Genomic DNA, 23850 nt, shown 5'->3' with positions numbered 1-23850 from the left:
GCGCTGAATTGGATACCACTTCAACTCAATGGGAAAGGCATGAAAGTTATAGCATATGCAGACGACATAGTGTTGATGGTATCAGGGCTATTTCCTTTCGAAATCAGTGAGATTATGGAAAGAGCCCTACCAAATTTACACCTATCAGTTACTATGGGTTATACCCATAAGTTGCGAATAACGAATAAAAGGAAAATTCCTCATTTTAATCTTCCTCACTCAGAGGTACAACATTTTCTTTGGAAGAAGATACTACGTCTATCCATACCGACGGGTTGAAAATGGACTGCAGAGTAAGGGCAGGGATATATAACAACGACCCCGATATCTCTCTGTCTATGAGTCTACCAAGAAGTCCTGAGGAGTTCTACTGAAGAACTACGTGAATACCATACACATAAATAGTCTTGTCGTGGCCAAAGACTCATTTCAGCGTAGTCAAAAAATGTAGGAAGGCATCCGACTCACTGGAAAGTCAACTTCACTTGTCCATAATTTGGTCACTGGAACATTTTTGCCAACGAAAAAGCAGATAATTTGGCAAAGATGGGAATCCCTTTATACGAATCAGAGACGGTTTGATAAAAGTAACGCTGGGAACGTTCAAATGAGAGCCTTATTTGTATTTAGAACAATGGCAGATACTTATTAAATAGTTCAGAATTGCTATATAAAGATACACAGTTCGTTTAACGATCTCCGACCTTTTGGAGAGCATGCGCTAAAAATGAATCTGCCTTATAACAATATTTACCGCAGCTACAAAATCGAAGGGAGTAAGAAAACGGTTCTGCACTTCCTCTGTGAATGCCCAGCTCTGTCATAAATCCGACATCGAACTCTTCCAATCCACCAGGTACCAAACCTTGATAAGTCGTTTTATTGAAGGCACCAAATGGCTTGGTCGATGAAAATGTGGCAGCTAGTTTGTAAGGTGCAACGATAGTCCATCAAAATGGCGCATCCAGCGCTAATTGAGCCCATGGAAGCAGCACTTCTACGTACCGGTTGTTCTCTTCGGTCAGAAACCGGTTCTGAGTTTCTACGAAATCGGTTAGGCTATAATTAAATAGTCCTATTTCAAGCACTTTTGCACCAATTTTCATTGTTAAAGATTTGGCTCAACTGTTTTTTGATTTATCGAGAAACGTAGAGGGTTTTTTCGGAAAGTAATAGGACTGATTTTCTTTCGCCGCGACTGTACTTCGGAGCATGCACGTACCGAACGATTTCTGTAGAGGGTATTCCCAACGAGCGAGCGTCTGGTCAGATGTCTCCGAACAACTAGAGAGTCAGGACAAACATTTTCGCGCGACGTGGTTCTGTGAGTGGTGCAAGCCGAAAATGTAGCGTTCGTTAGAGCAGAAACTCGGTAAATCTGCCACAGAGACGTTCGATATGATCAAGCAGGTGTATTTCGGTAGCACCAGGCCTTTTTGGAGGGCCGGGAAGAGGTCGCTGATGAATTAGCAAATCCAAAGTGAAAACGATGCTCATTGTCTTTTTTGACAATGACAAACCGTCAACGCCAAGTGAAAGTCCTCAAGAGACTCAAAGGAAAGATCAATCGGGTCTAACAAGACATCGCAGTCGATTGGAAGTTGCACCACGACAACGCCCCGGCTCACAGCTACCTAACCAAGGACGGCATCCCAACGCTTCAGCAGCCGCCTCACAGCCCAGATGTGACCCCCACAGACTTTATTTTTGTTTCCTTGCCTGAAAAGGCCGATGAAAGGAGATCCAAGCAGCATGCACCTCGGCTCTCAAGGCTATTCCGGAGAATTCCTTCCGTAATGCCTATTTCGAATTTTTTTTTAAATCGACTCAGTCCTATTACTTTCCGGACAAACCCTGTAAATTTATTCGAAAACTGGAGAAGTGTATGAATTTTAAACCTTCCCGAATGCCTTGTGAGTCCCCATAATATTTTCACTCAAGTATTCCAAATAAAAGTCAGTTTCGCTATGATAACTGTAAATTAATCACTTCGCTATGAAATTATGCAATATTTCCCGCATTTAAATTATTGTGACAGAAAGCTTAATATACTTTGTGTCAACATTAAATATTCACAGTTGAAAATTACGGATTAAAAAATCCTTTAATTTTTCACTTCCATGCTCTAACACAAAGCCATTCCGTTAATAACGTTAATTTTGATGAGCATTTGATAGCTAATTCACAGCTAGCACTGCAAACACACACGCAAAGCTTCGTACGCCTACACATAATCAAAAACAAGCAGGCACCGACATTTGTGCTCAGCGTGTGCCAGGCTGCCGGCACATATTCGTTCGCACTTGCATTTGGTATGTGTGTGTGTGTAGGGTAAAGCGGCGCATGCTGATTGTCGCCCACAGCCATCCACTGGCATTAATAGTACATCCTATCGCCGACCACGTTGCAAGGCTGCTGCTGCTGCATTCAAGGTGTGAGTTTGGCGGTTACTCACATGGACGCCAACTCCTTTGGGCATTCGTAATTCGCTGCTGCAAAATTAATGCAAGCCCAGTTAGCTTTCGATTCACGCAATTGCAATCAGCCAATTGCTCCCCGTCGCCGTCGCCGTCGTCGCCGCCACGTGTATGTGTTTGCCATTGTTTTGGTATGTGTGTGAGTGTGTGCAATTTTAATGCACTGGCGCTTTAGGAGATCAGCCACCTATTGAATTTGCATCAAATAAACGATAAGCGATTGTCGAATTTTAGAATAATGTCAGAGCGTTTGTTGTTGTTGCCGCCGCGTGTAGCTATTGTTGTTAACGAACTGCCGAACACGCCGCGCGCACTTCGAGTTTATGGGAATGTCGCTGAGGGTGCACAGCAGTTTTGCAACAACAACAACAAAAACAAGTGCTTTTGTTGCGGCGTATTTGTGCTAGCTGGTGTTGTTGCTGTTTGAATTTTTCTTTGTATTGTTGTTGTTTTTGATGTTGTTGTAGCTGTTACTATTGTTGTTGTTGTCAAATGGTTAAAATCATTTGTGTTACAAGAACAAGTGCGATGTGTGCGATGTGTTTTAAGCGATGTTGTTGTTGTTGTTGTAGTAGTAGTAGTTGTTGTTGTTGTTAAACCAGCAGTAGATATTATTAAAGTATTTGTTATTTTTGTTGTTACTGCATAAAAACATTTGTATTACAACAACCTCTGCTTTTGTTCTCAGTGTTGTTGTTGTTGTTATTTGTTTAACAACAACAGGAGGTTTTGTGTGAATGTTTTTGTTCTTGTTGTTGAAGTAGTACTTGATATAGTTAATGTTGTTGTTTTTGGTTGTATACTGCATAGAAACAGTTATATTACAACAACATCTAAAGTTGTTCTTATAGTTGTTGTTGTTGTTATAGCTACAATTATTATTATTGTTGTTGTTATATTTAGTTATGCTGTTGTTGTTGTTGTAACAGTTATTGTTTGTTGTTGTTGTTATTGTTGTCTACTAAATAAAAGCATTTGTCATACAACAACAAGTGCTTCTGCTTTGAGTGTTGTTGCAACCGCATTAAAATATTGTTATTCTTATTTTTGTAGTTTTAGCAATTGATGTTTTTGTTGTTGTTATTATTGTCTATTTGATAAAAGTTGCACTGCCCTGCAGCTAAACACATACAGCGAGTTTCTGTTCGCCCGTTTATGTGTCTGTGTATGTATGAGTGGGTGTGTGTGCGTGTGTTGGTGAGCAATAACGCCTCGCGAATCATTTTAGATTATATTTTACAATTCCAAATAGTATTAATTTATATAACTATTGTTGTTGCTTCGTTATTTTTGCCATTCATTCGTGCTTTTTCGTGTTTGTTCTTTGTTTGTGTGTTCGTTTCAATTGTGTTCGTGTTTTACCACGAAAAAGTTTTATTGCCATGTTGTTTAGCCGCAGTTTTGTTGCGGATTTACCAGCTATTATTGTTTCATTTGAATATAAATTGCATTTGTGCATTCAATCGTTCAGGCGTTCAGCAGCTCAGCGGCTCGGCAGCGCCGCCAACGCGCATGCAGGCGCAGACGCAGGCGCACCAGCGCTTAGCACTGGCTTGTGCCGCTATTCAGTGCCGTTATTTGGCTGTGCATTCATTCCCTTCGTTAGTTTGGCATTTTGACATTCAATTTCGTATTCATTTGCTTTAAACGAATGTCTGTAGTTATTTAGTTAGTTGATTCTTTGGTTGACTGGCTCGCTCGGTTGTTTGTTCGCCGTTTATTTGTTGTTTGCCTTGGCATACAATTACTACACATTTGTGGGTGACCAGCTGTTTGTGGGAGTGGGTTTTGCCACCCATTGTTGTTGTTGTTTGGCGGAAAAGCCATTTATTTACCGGCAATTAATTGAAAATTGTCTGCGCATTAAAATTGTGAATCGCAACTAAAAGCGAAAAGTAAACCATTTGCGATCGATACGAAACGCATTAAGCCAACACATTAGCAGTTAGCCCATTAAAATTTTATGAAATTATCGACGCGCATATGTAAATAGCAGATTTACACTGTCCATAGATATAAATTTAAACAACAACAAAATTTGCGAGAGAGTTTACTCAATGAATTTAAGTAATAATACCTAATTTAGTCAAACGGATCTAATGCAATTTTGTTGACATTAGCTGGATTTTTGAAAATAGTAAAAAGGAGTTTGTAATCTTTGAAAATTGTGAATTAATTTCAAAACACGCCATGGAAAATATCAATAGAAAATGGAAACATAACACTCAAAATTGCTATGAAATTGTATCGAACAAGAGAAGTCTATAAAGATAATCTGCCCTTTTGAACTACATATAAATAGCAAAGTGGGTACTGTTTATTGCGAAAAATTTTGTAATTATAGAAAATATTAGGTAGTCGAAAAAGTCGTTTCGTATTTTGTCAATAGATGTCGTCGCTGTCGTATATCTGCAGTGCTATCAATACCATTGTGTCATATCATACAGTGATGGAAAGGTGAGTTTTTAATTCACTTCACTAAAATAAAAGTTGTATAAAATACAGCTGCGCAAAAATGAGTGAAAATCATGAAGAAATTCGCTATATTCTGAAATTTTTGTATAAAAAAGGGAAGAATCCCACGCAAGTCCTAATAAAATTTATGAAGTTTACGGCGACGATGCTGTATCAGTTCGTGTAGCACAACAATGGTTCGCTCGCTTTCGTTCTGGAAATTTCGATGTAAAAGATGCACCTCGCTCTGGTCGACCTATCGTTGAAAAAGTCGATGAAATTATGGAAAATATTGACCAGGACCGTCACATAAGCAGCCATGACATCGCTAAAGAACTTAACATTCATCATCAAATGGTTTTGAACCATTTAAAAAAGGCTGGCTACAAAAAGAAGTTCGGTGTTTGGGTACCACATGAATTGTCTGTGAAAAATTTAATGGACCGAATTAACATCTGCGATTCTTTGCTGAAACGAAATAAAGCATTAAAATCGAACCATTTCTGAAGCTAATGGTAACAGGAGACGAAACGTGGATCAAATACGCCAATAATGTGCGAAAAAGATTATAATTCAACCGTGCTGAAACTCAAACAATTGTCGCAAAGCCAGGATTGACGCCTCGAAAGGTTAGACGCGTAGCCGCTGTTTTGTGGGATTGGAAAGGAATCAAACAATCTGAGCTACTTCAGCCTGCAACTAAATTTTCCGCATATTCTGCTGAAATTGACCTCCAGATATGCTGCAGTAGCCGCATAAAAACTTTTGTTGACGTTAAATGTTTTCTTGATATTTTGGCTTTCACTGAAGTCCAAATACTCTAAGTTGAATTGGCATCTGGTGACTGTGATGACTAATTTAAACTAACAATATGGTTCTCTTATTTCCATTGTGTACAGAGTCTGTTCCTTTGTTTCCTATCTTTGTCTTCTTGCAGTATGAAATTATGGTTAATTTTGCCGGCAAGCATTTCAGCTGATCAGTAAATCCTTTTTATACAATTTTATCAATCTAAAGGTGTTTAAGTGTTCTGTGAAGCGCCTCAAAACCACAAATGAACATGAACAGTAAAACAACCGTAAACGTATTTTTTTTTGATTTTTTTGGGGTTGCTTAACACTCCTTTGAATAAGGTTTTGTCTTTTTCCTAGCCAAAAATACCTCAAGGTGTTAAACAATACACAACTTGATTCATTTATGAATACTAGATTGATCCAAAGATGGTTGATGTTTTCCTGTGCCCACTGCAACCTTTTTGAATATACTATATACAATATTATTTAAAGTAGAGGTTTGATTACAGTAATGCAGCGTTTGATATCAGGTCTATGAACTCTGCGCCGTGTTGTATTATATGCCCGCAAAAACATATGCTTCTACAAAAGTATCTTGTTTCATATAGAAAAATTATAAAAAAGTAAACGTACTTATGTAGACAACTTGTCAACTGCAAGTGGGACTAAGTAAGTTTAAATAAGTATGGTTCGAGTGTAAAGGCAGTGAGAACGGCAAAAATGACTGCAAGCCCGAGAAAAATTGTTTCAAAAAACGGATTATGAGATCCAAGAGAGATGATAAAACTGAATCTCCAAGCAAAAACGAAGACAAACATATGGCTAAAATGTTATGAAGCTTCTGGAACTGACGAAGGCGTGCAATATTGCATATGCATAAGATTCTAAAGACCACGTCGTATGAAACAATTGGAAAGGATTCAGTAAAGGCTTCAGTAAGGCACGAAGAGAAATAGCTACTTTTTTTTTTTAAATTTGCTACTTTGCAGAGCTTGAACAGCATTGAAGATGGTATTAGGTGGCACACCTCTGATTTTCAATAAGAATGTGCAATTAAATTTAACGTCGTTTTCTCCCAAAGAAGTCGGAACCGCCAATGACTTATGCCATACAAACTGAACGATCAATATTAAGCTTTTGTAGAGAAAACTTGAACTTGTGAAGAGTAGCTTGGGTGTAGCCGAACTAAACGTCTTTTTTCTTGTTCTACAATCATAAGAGAATTTCGTCATGGAGTTCATAAGTTTTGAAAGTATAGTTTATTAAGCCAATCAAGAATTTAGTAATCGATCACTTATATTTGTGTTTAAATGTAATTAAATGTGAGCGAAATCATGGTTCATTATATATTCTACTCAAATATTGTATGTACTCACATGTTTGTATGTACATATACCATATTCTCATACAATTATGGACTTTGACAGTTTGAAAGCTCATTGGTTGTGGACTTACCTGTAAAGAAGAAAAAATTAATTTAAAGTTACAAAAATTATTATATAATATAATGCTATATATATTATATTCATATTTTTGATAAAAAATTAAAATTTCTTTGTATTACCCCTGTATACATATATTTTAGGTACGGTGGGCAAAAAATAGTAAGACTTTTTAATTTAAATTTCGCGCGAAAACCCATTCCTCGAAATACTTTCTTTTCTAGATTGATATGATTGTCAAGGACATCTTTACTAACTGTCACATAAAAATAATCATTAGTGTTTGGTGTACGCTTATCTTTCTGAAGTACATAAAGTGCATTCGGCGATTTTTACGATGAGTGAGATTATTCAAGAAAGAAGTTCCATTAAATTTTGTGTGTGAATCAAATTTCTGATGGCAAAACGTTTAGCATGTCGGATACAATAGAATATTGGTGATAATTTTTTGTTGTTGTTGTATTTTTTCTTGGTGTAAATTATTCAAAAAGGGTCGAGAACGTCCAGGACGGTCATCAACATCAACTTATGATGAACATGTCAATAAAATAAAGAAATTGGTGCTTGAGAATCGACAATTAAAAGGCAGAGATCTATCTGGTATCGTTGGAATATCGGAAAGATCATTTGGGCCTAAGATAAGTGAAAGCACGATTGGTTCTAAAAACACCAAATTTTTTGAAAAAACAGCATCGCGTTAACGTCTGTAAAATACTGGATTCCGACTGCCAGGATGTCATGAAACGTGTTATTACAGGCGATGAGTCTTGGATCTATGCTTACGACTGCATCGTATATCGGAGCAAAAGTGAGCCGATCCGATAAAACCGTCAAAGCAGGTCAAAAATTAAGGTTGCGTAGAAAATTTTTGTCGATTATGGAGGTGTGATGCAGTCCGAATTTCTTCAGAATGGCCAAACTATCAGCAAGGAATATTCTTTGAGCGTAATGCAGCGTTTGCGCGAAGCTAGTCGTAAAAAGAGGCCGAAATTAAGGGCCGAAAACTCTTGGGTTTTGCATCACGATAATGCACTTTTGAGTTTTTCGTCAAATTCGTGTCACAACCAACGTGTTCGCCTGATTAAACTCCGTGTGATTTCTGGCCATTCAGCAAACTCAAACAACCGCTCCGGGGAAGCCGCTATTCCAGAAATTGAAGACATTAAACGTGAATCGCTACGTGCATTGAAGGCTATTCCGGAAATTGCCTTTAACGACTAATTCGAGGATTGGAAAAATCTTTGGCCCAAGCGTATTGGGGCTAAGGGGGAATACTTTGAAGCGGCGACAGTAGCATATTTCACGAGCTAATTTTCCTACTTATAGTGGCGCTTTCCCTTAGAAGTAATGCGATTTTTTCATGCAGCCTGATGCATATGAGTAGTGGATGAGATTAAAAAAAAAAATTCTCTACACTAATATGGAGGCTGCTATATATTTTTTTCTGGCCTAGGCAACACTAAGTGCTGCCAGGTGCAATCTGACATTTCCATTGGAAAGTTTGACATTTTTTAGCATAACATCACTCAGAACGTTTTGTCATTTAATCGTGAATTGTTTTATTTACAGGGAATTAAAAAATTCATCTCGGCCAAAAAATGGAATTAACTCGTGAACATTTTCGTGCGGTCATTTTTCACAACTTTCGACGTGGATTATCACGACAAGAGTGCATCGATGAACTAAAATCTTTGTTTGGCTATGAAGCACCATCCTATAGCACTGTGAAAAACTGGTACAACGAATTCAATCGTGGCCGACACTCGCTCAAAGACGAATTCCGTGAAAGTCGTCCAAAAACAGCCGTTGTGCCAGAAAACATCGATGCCGTGCGTGAACTGATAATGCAAGACCGTCATGTAACATACCTTCAGATAGAGGCATGCCTATGCATTTCACCAGCATACATTCGATATTGCACAATTTGACAATCGCTCAAAAAAAGGCTGGTGTGGATTGGTGTAAAGAAATGCTGAAAAAATACGATCGCGGTGCTTCAAAAGACGTTTATAAGATCGTCACAGGTGACGAATCATGGATCTATGTGTATGAGCCCGAAACAAAACAGTAATCGACCGTGTGGGTCTTCCAAGACGAGCCAAATCCAACGAAAGTTGTTCGTGGAAGAAGCACTTCGAAGCAAATGGTCGCCTGTTTCTTCGGCAAAACTGGTCATGTGGCGACTGTTCCGCTTGAGCAACGTAGGACGGTCAATTCTGAATGGTACACCACCATTTGTTTGCTTGAAGTCTTCGGAGAAATTCGAAAAACGAACAAGAGAAGACGAATCATTGTGCACCATGACAATGCGAGCTCTCACACATCGGCTCAAACCAGCGCCTTTTTGACCGGCCAAAATGTCGAATGGGTCATCCGCCGTACAGCCCTGACTTGGCACCCAATGACTTTGTTTTTTATTCCCACACATCAAGAAAATAATGCGTGGTCAACGATTCTCGTCGGCAGAAGATGCTGTTGAAGCATTCAAAAACCATGTTTTGGAGGAGTCGCAAACGGAGTGGAAAAAGTGCTTCGAAAATTGGTTTGAGCGCATGCAAAAGTGTAAAAATCTTGATGGAGAATATTTTGAAAAACAATAAAACCATTTTCGTTGATAAATATTCCTATTTTCATTATTAGGCCAGAAATATATATAGCAGCCCTCGTAATACTACAAAATATTACCCGCACAGTGACATACGGTTGAAAAAATGAAGTATTTGCAAAATGGCAGTGTTTGAAAAAAAAGAAAATTTTTTCGTTTTTGACTGTCAATTTGATATTGAATGGATCGTTTGCCTCCGAGTAGTTGTCCAAGTAGCAAATTGAAAAATGCTGCTTCGAGAAGAACACTGAACTGATAGTGTTGATTAAACTATGTAAACGTCCACACTTTAGAAAGCTGTAACTCAAAAAGTATCTGAGATATCGATTAAAAATTTTTGTCTGTTATATGTGAAGATAAAACCTGTTGATATATGGAGAAAAAAATATTTTTTTTTTTAATTTCATACTAAATGTGTCCCACTAAAGAGCATAAAGCGACTGTACACACATGTATGACAACATACAAATGTACATATATGAGAGTAGAGTCAGTTGCAAAAACACACATCAGATATGTGCATAATTGACCAGTGCTCATTTGTCCTTCTTATCACTTACGCAACACATTTCATTTCATTACACTTCGGACAAAGCGACGACACCTTTAATGGACGTTCGGCGAATATCGGTGGCGATAATCATTTTTCCTGGCATTATGTGTGCAACCAATGAATTTCCCGATGGCATTAATAATGAAATCAAATATTAATTTAATATTATTTATCAACCTAATTAGTGGCTGGCGAGAGTGAGAGGGTGAGAGAGCGGGGGAAGGCAGAGAGTGGCATTGATTGAATTGATTTGTGACATTCGCAGATAAAATTTCACGAGAGTTCATGCAAAATGCAAATGCCCGAGTGTATTGTGTGTTAGTACAGGACATAAGTGTATATGTGAGTGTGTGTGTTTGTACATAAATGACATAAATGAGTTATTCCAGAGTGTATGTGTGTGTTTGACTAATTTTGAAATTAATTTTATTATGCCAAAGTCGAAAGCTTGCAACTTCTTGTCTGTGTGTCGTCCTATCTGCCTCGAGAAGACACGTAATTAAGACAGCTACTATCGGCAGCTGCTTGCCTGCATACAAACATATGTATGTGATGTTTTTTATGTATATCAGTATGTATGTATGGGCATGTGTTTGGAAAGCGAGTCTATTTGCTGCAAATAAATTTAATGACTTTTCGCGGTTTCGCATGAATAATTAGTATGCCAAAAGGTAAACTTGCAGCAAAGTTCTGACTCGCATTTATATATGTATGTGTGTGTATGTATGCATGTTTGGCGCTTTACAAGCGCACGCCTGTTTACTTAGGCACGTACAAATACAAGAGACTCTGCGCGCACACAAACGCACAGATATATGTACATAGTATATGTATTATGGTGAACCCACACTTTTTTTTAGGGACCGTGAAAATATATTTTTTAAATTTTTTTAAGATATCGATCTGAAATTTGGCACAGGTGCTTTTGTTTCTAAGTAGCTACACATTTGTCGGAATGAACGAAATCGCCCAACTATATCATATAGCTACCATACAAACTGAACGATCGGATTCAAGTGCTTGTATGAAAAACTTTTTTATTTGACACGGTATCAACACAAAATTATTTTCCAAAGTAATGCTATGACATACGAAGAAATTTTTCAGATCGGACCACTATAGCATATAGTTGCCATGCAAACTGAATGATTTAAATCAAGACTTTATATGGAAAACTTGTCTATTTGATGAGTTATCCACACGAAATTTTGCAAGAATTATTGTCAAAAGTAACGGTATAATCTCCAAAGAAATTTTTCAGATCGGATCACTATAGCATATAGCTGCCATACAAACCGGACGATGAAAATTAAGTTCTTGTATGAAAAGAGATTGAGAATAAAATTATTACATTTTGTTATTGCCCCACCCTAATATATCATCTATATTACATAAAACAAGCATTTATACGTATCCGATAGTGTCTGCATGCCAGAATGCGTTTGGCTGTGTGTGCGCGCAAGTGTTGAAATGTATGACGGATGCTAGAATTTCATGTTGTGGCTTCCATTTGGCTACCACGCTCCCCCCTTTTGCCAAAGAAATTAAATTTAATTCATTTTCATTTAATTAGGAAAGTTCACACAAAAATTTATTCACGTTTTTGCCAACCCAAAAATTTTTTGTTGTTGTGCGCTGGTGTATTACCCACCAACTGGCATGTAGATTTGCGAAATTCGGCGCTCACATTCGCTTGATTACTTTGCGTCTGAATGCAAGAGTTGCTGTTTTTTTTTGTTTTTTCGGCGTTTTGTTGTTCTTTTATTATTACTTTTTCCCCCGCCGGTTTTTACTTTCGGAGCGGAGAACACACAAGTATGGCAAGACTGTTTGTTTCTTGCGCTGTGTGGCTGCAAGCCAAATCAAAATCAACATAAAACCATGTCGAGTTGCATGCAACATAGCGTATTCACACATAAGTGGGGTATGCTACATTTGTGCATTTGTGCGGCGCACTCGCCCGGATGCTATTTGCCGCAATTATAGTTTTCCGACATTTTATTTGCGTTCTTTGTGTTTCACTGGAGTTTTTAGTTATTTTCGTTTTTCTGTTTGGCTTTTTTTGCGGAATTTCGGTTATGAGTGCCGAAATTTATGAAATGCATACTTTCGGGCGTTCACTCACATGCAACAGCATTGTTTGCGCGCCGCACTGCATGCCAGCCGACCACACCCGCCCATCAATCCACTTGCGCCACAAACTTCGCCAACAACCGGCATTCATTCAACGAACTCACGACCGGCACGTTGCTGGGTTTGGCAGTTTTTGCCGCGCACCATTATTATTATTTGTTTTGTTTTAAGCAGCTAAATAGTGTGCTGCCACTACTTGTGCCGGCCAGCATGGCATGCCGCACCCCTTCGGCAACAAGCCGTTTGCTAAGCTGAATTATTTAGTTTGGCCAACGCTACTGCTATAAATATTTTGTGTTGTTGTTGTTTGTTGTTATTTTTCTACTTTTTTGTATTTTTTCGCACTTGCTTTCATTATACTCCCTCGGCTGCGCAACGCATTTTGCTGTTGTTTGTGCATAAACACAACATTCAAACTGAGTTGCGTATACGCCATGGCGCACCACTTCGGCGCTGGCCTGCTTATCGTTTGGTCAGACTGCGTACGGGCGCTTACGCAGTTTTCGTGGCATAAGTGGCCGTGTTGAGACCACTTTAGCTACGAACTCCGCGTGAGTGACTCAACTACTCACACATGAGCAAATTCCTTTGGCAACTCACTCACACACTTTTTGTGTTCTTGTTGTTGTCTAACGCGTGCAAAATAAGCAAAGCTTTTATGCTCAGCGAAAGTGTTTGCATAACAGTAAATAAGCGTTTAAAAAGTAACACAAACTGGCGCAAACTAAGCCGTGTAAGTAACGCCAACAACAACAAATAGGCGTAACGGCAAACTGATGCTTCAAAGCGGAAGCAGGTTGAGTGCACGAATTGTTGCACAAAAAGCAACAGCTTATGACGAGACAACTTTTTTTGAGTTTTCATATTTTTCAGTTAGCTTCCAATGCGCAATATTTGGGCGTACTTTGCGCGTTTTACAAGTGAGCCAAGTGCTTTACATATTAAAGTTGCCAGATAATAAAAAAAATTTGTCTTTAAATCCAAAATGTTAGAACGCTTCTCTTAAAGCTTCAATAAAACTTCTCTGAGTTGTTAAATTAAGCTATTGGTGACAAGGTACAAGTGTTACTCATATTAAGAGGTTTAAGCCACTTGCTAGAATAGAATAGTATACATAACAGTACAATTGAAATGTCCCCGGGCTAACACAGAGAAGGCACTACTAGAATTAAATCCATATGATTTTTAAATGGATAAAAGAAAATTTCTAAAAAAAATTGCTTTCTGAAGGGAAAAAATACAGTTGAAGCAAAAACTTGACTTGATGACGAGTGTCCGCACACTGCCCTAGGAAAATCTACTATCAAGGATTGGTATGCTAAGTTTAGACGTGGTGAAATGAGCACCGAAGACTGTGAATGCATCATTTCACTCCGAAATCCAATCGACAGTCATCCCTATGGACTGCACACGATGAACACGCTCTAAAGCGTAGAAAAACGTAACAGCCGACTGGCCAGTATATGGTGTCTGTATTTTGAGATGCGCATTGCAAAATATTTACTGACTCTCTTCAAAAAGGTAAGATCATAAACAACGACTAATACAATGCGTTATTTAACCATTTCAAGGACGAAATCGCCGAAAACCGCATTTGCACCGTGTCGCAAGACAGTGAAAACGATGGCCATAATCTATGAATTGGGCACGAATTACTTCCTCATCCACCGTAATCTCCAAATCTGATACGAGTAGCTATTTGCTGACCTCAGATCGCAAAGTGTAATCGGCTCATGAAACTTTAAACTCGTTTTTCTCGAAACTCTGTTTACAGAGGCTCGAAGGAACATTTCTCCGAAATGGCTAGACCGGTCGACCTACTTGGAAATATTTCTCGAGTAATTTTGATTGAAGTTTCGGTTTTATAAGAATTTTGAATTAAATTATATAATTATTATAATATATAAAATGAGATTATATTGACTTTATAACTTTTTAATGTTTAAAAGATATATCTGGTCACCGTGGATTATAGAGTGGTTCAAAAAATACAATTTTTTTCGCTTGGTACTCTTAAACCTTTTTTTATACATAGCTACCCCCAAGTATAAGCTCATAACGGCCTAGATAAAGTTACTTTTCGTGCTGTCGAAGACGGCAATAAAATCGACGAAGAAGTTGTGAAGGGTTCCATGTCTAAAGACACACAGATAAGTTCCAATCAGTTTTTTTACGTTGGGTTTCAGTCTTTCACATACCATGCTCGATAAGACCTTAGATATAGAGCAATGCTTTTATCCGACCATATCTTGTAAAGACACTGATTTATACACCAGTTCTTCGCCGCCGTATTTGAAGAGCTAGGCCATCGTCTCCTACCGTTTAGTCGTTCTTCAGGCGGGTAATTGCTATTCAAACCATCGTATTCGACTGGAGAAGTATTCCCTACATAACTTCAGTATGCTCTGAGCATCAGCCACTAGAACACCTCTGGGGATTCTACAAGAGTTTGATCCTTCCGTTAGTCGCCGCGTATATTCCCAAGCTCTTCATACATATACCATTGCAACATCGCGATGTAGGCTGTCCGCTTTCTCTCCACTGCGGATGACAGTCCTCATCGTATCTGCTGTTCTTCCATCATTTCTAAAAACCAATGGTTACAGCTGTATGTAAAGAGCATAAAATATCGTCCCACCGTTCCCTTATACCGGAATTTCTCCGGAACTAAGAGTTCAAAGCTGGTTCGATCATGTTGTGATGATGGATGGATATCTCTAGTGTCCTCGATGTCAACAAACACAAAGAAGGTGTGACGTCGAGTAGCTACAATCAGAGCCGAACTATACGGTTTTCTAATCGACTTTCACTTCTGCCATCTGATGTCAGTCATCATCTGATATATTTTCTTGTGCTGAAATCTAAAACTACCATATTTCGGGCCCTGTCGAAGTCGATCACTCATTAGGAGAGGTTTGGCCCCCCTGACCTTAAAATCAAACCTAGCAAAATTTTGACATCGTGTTAGATGTATGTCATAATCGCGTTCGAGTGAATGCCACGACCCAACGATTGATTGTTTCTCCCACCACGACTCCCAGACCGGATTTGTATTTATTAAATGTCATAAGGACCTACTCGTCTCTGCCCTTCCCACTTCGTGGACGGCAGTTATTTCAGCCTTTACTTTTACAAGAACATAACATAGGGACCGGACATTCCAGGTGCATAGTCCTTATTACGTTTGCTCATCGCCGTCATCAAAAGTGAGGTCTTTCATCTGAGGCTGCTGTCTCTTTTTCAATGGGAATGGTTACTACGTGGTGGGTTCCAAGTCCAGCCCACGTTAGGCGAGTAGTATAGAGTTTTGTACACATTTATAAAGCGAACCGCTTGATTCAAGACCGACGCCCACTCGCAGCCGTATCTATGGTGAACAGAAGCTGCAATTAGACTTCAGCGATCCCCTAAATCGAATATGTCGGTGTATGTCCGCTGAAGCTTTCTTTCTTTTCCAGGCTCCACACGGGTTAGTGCTATAATACTCAACTTGAATTGATATTATCAACTTTGAATGAGATTCCTCTCTGGAACGAGATATTTTGTCAAGTAGTAGCAAGAAATGAGTTTTTCTATATGATAATAAGAAATAAACAAAAAAATCTAAGACGGTTGACCTGCCCGTTACAATTAAGAGACTTTTTTAGGGGCGGCTATCAACCAATTAATACGGAAAAAACGCACTCATTGACTTTTGACCCACCCTAATGTTTATTTTTTTTTAAATTCATATACTTAGCAGACTTCTCCCCACCCTTTTGGAGAATTTTTTATGTTTCCGGACTTTAGCAAAACACTAATGAATGATTGCTACGCCTGAAGCAGAGGGCGGACAACACCTATCAAGTTACTGTCACTCTGCCTTTCGACGTGGATGGATGAATGCACACATACACCAGTAGAAAAAACACTTAATTACAATGAATACGAAAACCAATTTTATATCACATAATTACTGTTATAATTTATTTTGTTTTTGTTTTAAGAGCAAAACCAATAATTGAAAAAACTTGTTACACTTAGAATTTCATATGCGAGGACACACCCTGTATGGCACACACGCACTCAAGTCAACAACTTCACTAATAACTAACACCGAGTGAAAGCGCTGCAGAATTTATGAAAGCACAAGTTCGTTGGTACAGCGTTACCCCTGCTAAAACTGTGTGGGGGGCGGGCAAGTGGTCGAGCCTGCCGCTGGCTTCTGCGTTCGCGTGGCAGGACATTGACTTCTTGTACGGCACTCGAGTGCATGCAGCGTGCCCCACAAGTGGCAACTTGCTAGCCTGCCAACCCGTGCAACAAATACACGGCTGGGCCTGGATACTGCTGTACGTGTGCGTGTGTGTGTCGCCTCGTTGAGGGCATGAGCCTAACGAACACTTGTTGTTGTCGTATTTTTCGCTTTTATATTAAAATGGTTATTGTTTTCATTTTCACTTTATGCGTTCTTCTTTTTTCGTTTTAATAATCTTTTCATTGTAAACAAAGCGCGCACATGTTAGTCTGTGTGTGTGAGTGTGTGTGCAGTTTTTCATTTATTCTTGTTTAATCCTTTTCCGTGTAAAGTGTTCATTTTCTATGTGTTTGTTTTTGTTTTTATTTATGAAATTTTATTATGTCATTTTACTTTTTGTTTACACTCTTATTTACTTTCGTTTTTTCCGTTGTCACAAGCTTTGTTCCTTCGCACTGCGCTTGATTTTCACACTCCATTTGCATGTGTGTGCGCACGTGTGTGAGGGATTTTCCGTTGTTCTGTATTTTTTTCAGGGCTTTCGCTGATTTTTCTTTTATATGTGAAACATAATTTTTTAAAAACTGTCAGCTCAGTGTCAGTCATGTTGCAACAACCAACAAAAATGCAAGGAAGTGCTTTGCACAATCCGTTATAAGCACACCTACATACACATTTTGTAGAGAGGAATGCATGCAATGCATTGAAAATGGCTAAAAATGCCACAACTGCGCCATAACCGAAGGCTTATATATACATATGTGTATGTATGTATGTATATCGCCATCTAAAATGCAAAACAACGTATCATCAAAATAACTGAAACTGAGTATTTTATTACTTACGAGTCACTACATTGTATTACATACTTGTATGTATTAAGCTGCCCCAAACAGATATAACCAATATATAACTCATATATGTATATCCTATGTATACCCAATATATAACCATTTATCATAACCATTTTATAACCAAAACTTCTTCCAACTTCCACTTTCAATACATATGAGTACATGATAACAAACATATAACTATTTTTATAACCAAAACTCAAATTTGGTTTCAACATGAGTGGTTTCAATTATATCGTTTTTCCTACGCCTGTAAACTGATGAAAAGTGATGTTACGTTATTTTGCATTTTAGGTAACGATATATTTTTATATATTCATATACATATGTACATTTATATATCTTTATTGTGTGTTTGTGCACTTTTCCAGTCGCGCATTTGCCTTCAGCTGCATTGTTTGCGCTTTTGTTTTTAAGCTATGCGCTTGATTAAATTAATGAATGCACCCTCATATTTATATTTATATAGTTTCACTATGGAAATCAGTAGTCCTAGTCCACACACACATACATACACTCATAAGCCCACCAGTGAATAGTTTTAACTCGCAACGAAACTGCAAGTTTTTGGCAATTCTTCTTCGTGTTGTCCAATTTTCCTGCTCGCTATCGGCCTCAGTTTGTTGTGTTTATAAATCAGCGGCTGGCTGAACAGCGGTAACAGCATTTTGTTGAAAATATTTATACGCTCGCAACATGTTGCAGAGGGTATAATGGTTTTTTTGACAACTAGACATGCGTCTGTTTGCCGGCGCAAGCGATGGTTGGAGTCAAAATTGAGATATCGTGATGAAACATCGTATGTGTGCTGCTTTCACAGGGCAGCATAAGTGAATGGGAGGACTTCATCCTCGAGGGCACCTTCTTAGAAGCACAGTGCAATGGTGTACAGATAGAATTGGATAGAATTGGAGACTGGTATAGTAGAATAGGTTGGGTTAAATGATCGATCCATCGATCTTAAAAGGGAGGGATCTCACTTGGACAGCTCATAACGCTGGTCCGTTATGTAAGGGTGAGGTGGACAAGGGATCTATATGGATGGGTCCAAAGTAAATAATTAAGTGGAATGTTGTGTCTTTTCAGAAAAATTAGGTACCAGAATCGCCTTCCAAACCAAACCACAACAGTGTATTCCAAGCGGAGATCACAGCAACTAAAGAAAGCCTTCTTTTTCTGGCTAGAGGTGTGCTCACATCAAGAAATAATTTATATATAAATTTAGCCAAGCGGCTTTGAAATCACGTAAGTCTCTTAGGGTTTCATCGAAGATAGCGAAAAAAATCCTTTAATCTTTTAGTGGATCTAACAGTATATTTCACGATAAACCTACAATGGGTAACTGAACATAATGATATCATTGATAACAACGAATCAGCTGAATTAGCCGGAACAGGTATCACCCTAAAATTAGACCCGAAAAAAGAGAGAATTTATATGCCTCTGACTAATGACATAAAACTTTTGATGAGATTGCTAGCAGGTCACTGACTAATGCTATCAAGCGGTAAAAAGAATTATAGAACATCTTCCATACGAATGCAAGGATTTTTATAGGAAACGAATCGCAGCTGTCGGTCGATGATTTGTGTGACGATGTGTCGGAGGTTGCACAAATAAAAATGTTTGAATTCATGCACAGCGTGGTTCAGAGAAGACATAATAGAGTGAGAGGCTTTTAGTCTGGTTGGGTTTTACCCAAAAATCAGTTTTTTAAGCGATCAGACTATGTGTGCCCCTTAATGATCAATTAAGATATCGAAATATAATATAGTGCTCCTAATATATGGCAACTCTATTCAAATAAAAAAAAGGTGCGTGGAGTCCCTACGCGCGGATGAAGTTATACTTCTTAGTGATATTCCAAGAAATTCATATCATTTTGTATGAAACAAAACTAGAAAACTTAAATTCACATTTTATAAATTTATTATAATTTATTATCTCCCCGAGCATGCCTTTGCCAACAAGTCGTCTTTTCGCGATGATGGCAAAAGCTAAAAATCATAAATTGCACAACTTTCTGGTGCTTCTCGCAAAAATCTGCGTCGATATGTATTCACGATCATATGTATACATACATACATATGTATTTACGCATGTTTGTAGGCGAAGCTGCTACAGCGGCAAGGGGTGACAATCGGTGGCCATTACTTTACTTATGCCATAGAAATTCTATTGCTACGAATATGGAAATGACAACGAAATAATGCAAATATGCATATTTCTAAAGGTCATTGATTTCTTTGAAGAAATGAAAGGAATGAATGATCCTGAGAAGTATAGTCTTAACTTTTCAACGGCCAACGCAGAGCATTTCAACCAAAAGGAATTTATTCATTAAAATCACCACTCAAAGTCGTTTTATCCGTTGTAAGCGAACGATTTTCGAAGAAACATCATATCTAATATGCCACAAGACAAAATTAGAAATGAACTTCTTAACCTCACGCTGTCAGATAAAACGAAAATACTTCGTCATCGCGGGTCGATTTCCAAAAAATGGACCAACGCAGGGTATTTCAACAAAAGGGCACATAAAATAGTTGAGAATTCGCAGAAATGAAAGACAAACGAAAGAAACAAAAGCATAACTTCAATAATGAACAAGCATACAAACATACATATGCGCAACAGCAGCAAGGAAAGAGGTAACAATCGGCGATCCATTGTATATTTATTTTATGCATAACCAAACCATAATTGAGACAACGCAATACAAGTGTCAATGGTGGTGTTGGTGGTAAGCGCTTGAAAAGTTACGACGAGCACGTAGGTTCGAATCCCAACAGAATTTATTTTTAATTGAATATGTCTCACCAACCAAAAATTGAAACATTGTTCTACAAAAACAACAACAGCATAAACATGGCAACATTGTGTTGTCGGTAGAAAAGCCGAGCTGTGCCGAAAAAAACGAACAAACGATCGCCGATTGTCACCGCTTCGCTTGCTGCTCGAACATCTTCGCAGACAAGGTTGCGTAGATTCATATTGAGCAAGGTTGCGCAACCTCAATCTATCGCAACCTTTTCCGAACTCGTATAAGAAGTACAACTTCAATAAAACTAAATTCGTTCTTTTAGTTGATCACAAACACGAAATGCTTTTTGAAAGAGTTATTTAGTTCAAAGAGCTCACTTCTGAGCTGCTCATTGATCAATAGGGCTCTATTATATGCTTTTTGGATATATTGGAAATATCAAATATTTTTAATTAAGTAAGTCATATGACAATATGAAGGCATGTGTTTCCAAAACAGTCAAATAATCAATCGGTTGGTTGAAGAAGTCGGAGGAGAGGACAACTGCCGGAATTAGAGTAACAGTAGGTGTATCGTGAATAAAGTTAGTTAGTCTTTAATGACATATTTTCATATTTTTCCTTCAAGATTGTAAAATAACTTTTATAATATTCGAGGCGGAGCTTAGAATAGTTAGTTGAGGTTTATACTACAACGTGAATCCTATAGTACCATTCCCTCTTTATAATGTTTCTCCCATCGTTCTAATAAATTCAAGATGGTCAGAGTGGATGTTTATACGGATTTGGAAACCCGAGAACTATACGCCTTCTTCTATTGAGATATTAAGAAGTCGGTGCTCCAGTGTTTCTATATTTATTTTTTAGTTGCGACATTAGTCCGATAAGTTTATGTCCAAATTCTCTTGCCGTGACGTGTCCTATATATGAGTATATTGCCACCAAAATCATAACTTTAACCCTAAATATTTGCTTTAACCTTTTCAGGTTATATCCTCCAAGCAATATTTTTGCATGGCTTTGATTAAGAGTTTGCTTTCGGTGCATGTTTCTCTCGGCTTTTTTTTTTTCTTTGCGGACATCTTCTTTATGATATGCAGAATAAGGTTGTTTCCAATTCATTTCAGATTAAGTAAATTTCCACCGATTTCGAAACTTCCTAATGTCATAATAAGATTACCCACCGGAATGTTAGGCCAATTTTAACTTTTCTAGTTTCCTTACGCTTACTTCAATTCATTTCAGTGAAATCAGTTCACACATATAGAATTTGCTGTGAGGTATAGTATAGTTGCCTTAACAGGTCCTGTATTCACATTATTTGGCTTAAGGTTTGGCGCCCTACCTTATGCTACCTGCCGCAGTTTAAATAGAGCTATATGTATGTGATTGTCTACCTACATACATACATATAAACAGCAAAAAGGCATAAAATATTTAAACTTAACTCCAACTTTAAATTGTACTGCTAAGTCTACAGATATCAGCTTTGAGCATATGCAACTAAGAACTTTCCATATCTAAAAACATACATACAAACAAACATATGTATATATGAATATCCTGAATCCATATTTGTAATTAAATTGTATGTGTATATGGATGAATTTTTACCTATGCATAAACTAAAAATATGCATATTAGCATTAAAAAAATCTTTATGAGCTACTGAGTAGTACTTATGAGTAAATATGAATCCAAAGCATAATTTTGAGATATATGTATGTACATATTTATATATTCACCATATTAAATAGTTAAAGCAATTTGCCATCAACAAACATCATTTCTTCACTGAGTTTACAGAAAAAAACTTAGAGTTCAGTGCAGCGCCACCTGTGTGTGAAATGTTGTCGGAAGAGTTAGCATAGGTTGGTATGTGTGTGTTCGGTAAACGAAAGCAAAGACATCATCCAGCTGTTAAGTATTTTCTTGTACGTATCATTGCAGTGGCTGTAAAACTGTTCAATATGTGTGTTCAAAATGTGTTTAATTTTGCGCCTAAAAGCGGCCTACGTTGATAAATGGGATGAGAGAAGAATTTCTATAGTATTAAAGAGGAAACGATATTTTGTAGTAGGCAATGTGATCACGTAAATCTCAAACAGAGAACGTTCATAATTTATAATTTATTATAAACGTTCTCTGTCTCAAATGTTGTTGTTGTCGGGGTATGATATACAATATTTATTAAAAAGTTCAAAGGCGAGGTGAAGGCGAATCTTATATACATATAAGTCTTCTTGAAGAGACTTAGTTGGAAATATTTACACCATACATCAATTGATAATTTTAGGTGGTAGGACTGATGGAGTATTTAGTCAAGAGTGGAATGAATTTCTTTTAGTAATCGTATATTTTAGTAAAAGTCCTTTGATGGACTTTGACGGATGGTAAACACTTTATTGGGTCTTTTTGGTGACATTTTGGGTGTTACAAACATCTTGGCAAACTTAACATACCCTGTTCAAGGTAAAAAGTACCCAGTATTATGAAACTTTAAGATTATGGCTATTAGCAGCAGCTTGAAGATAAAGACGACGGGACCACACTTGCTTAGTGAATGTGTGTTTTACATTTCAACGCCAATTTAACACATTTAGACATGATAAATGAAAATACTGTACAACCGGAAAGGAACTAATGAATAATTGAATATTCTAAGCTAAGAAGACGTGGTTCTATTAGTATGGTATGCAGACAGTATGTATCTTCAAAATCATAATTTATGGCAAAGTGTGCTTTATTAACAGCAAAATTAATATGGAGATTTTTTTAGAGTGCCACCGCTGCGACCCCCAATCGCGAGATACAGTGAAGAGTGCAGCACTTGAATTTACATACCTACCCTGTAGGAAATTGTTTTAAGAAAAAAAAAATGTTGAAGAATAAAGCAATTCAGTTGATTTGTGACTATATGTCATTGCGGCAACTGAAGTTTATAGCATTGAACTGCTTATGAACGGCTTAAGGTTGCCTAGTAAGAGCAACAAGGCAGGGCTTGAGTACTTTAGACCCTTTATTGATATGTTGTGAACAAAATATTGTTTACAAATATTTTGCTTTTTAGTTTTTTAAGGTATTTTTATAAAGATAGTTGAAGAGGCATATGGCAATAAGTGCCTGCTAGAGGAATTTCCTGCAGGGATCTGCAAATACATAGCCATTTGAATACAAATAAACCACTTAAATGCAACCATACATAATAGAAGACGTACAAATAAGTACACAAGGACATATATATACATATAGTATATATAAGTATTTACGAAGTGACTTGTATTTGCTGGGTTATATTTCCAACTCCTTCAGCATCAAACAATGCACTGCGCTTTGTTTGGAGTTAGAGATACTCGTCACACAAAACACGAGGTTCAGCCAGAGAACTAAAGAAAAGTGGTTAAAGAGCAAAAATAATAAAATTTTCTCAAGAGTAACGAAGCTTGCAAAGGAACAGTGGTTCAAAGTGCGGGTATCTCGGAAATTAGTTGAAGGCAACAAAATTTAAGAAAAACCTCTTTTTTTAAGAAAAGCTGCC

The 23850-nt window shown here is 37.7% G+C and overlaps 1 long non-coding RNA gene and 1 pseudogene across 1 annotated transcript in view; both read right to left on the bottom strand.

The window, feature by feature from the left end:
* LOC126757931 (uncharacterized) overlaps positions 1–23850 on the bottom strand; it is a 170740-nt gene that overhangs the window by 111514 nt on the left and 35376 nt on the right. The window lies entirely within an intron of this gene.
* LOC126760838 (small nucleolar RNA U3) lies at positions 19898–20038 on the bottom strand (annotated as a pseudogene).

The sequence above is a fragment of the Bactrocera neohumeralis genome, chromosome 5, assembly GCF_024586455.1.
Source record: "Bactrocera neohumeralis isolate Rockhampton chromosome 5, APGP_CSIRO_Bneo_wtdbg2-racon-allhic-juicebox.fasta_v2, whole genome shotgun sequence".
Taxonomy (NCBI): domain Eukaryota; kingdom Metazoa; phylum Arthropoda; class Insecta; order Diptera; family Tephritidae; genus Bactrocera; species Bactrocera neohumeralis.
Note: the sequence above shows the minus strand (reverse complement) of the source record. Positions and strands in the feature narration are given on the sequence as shown.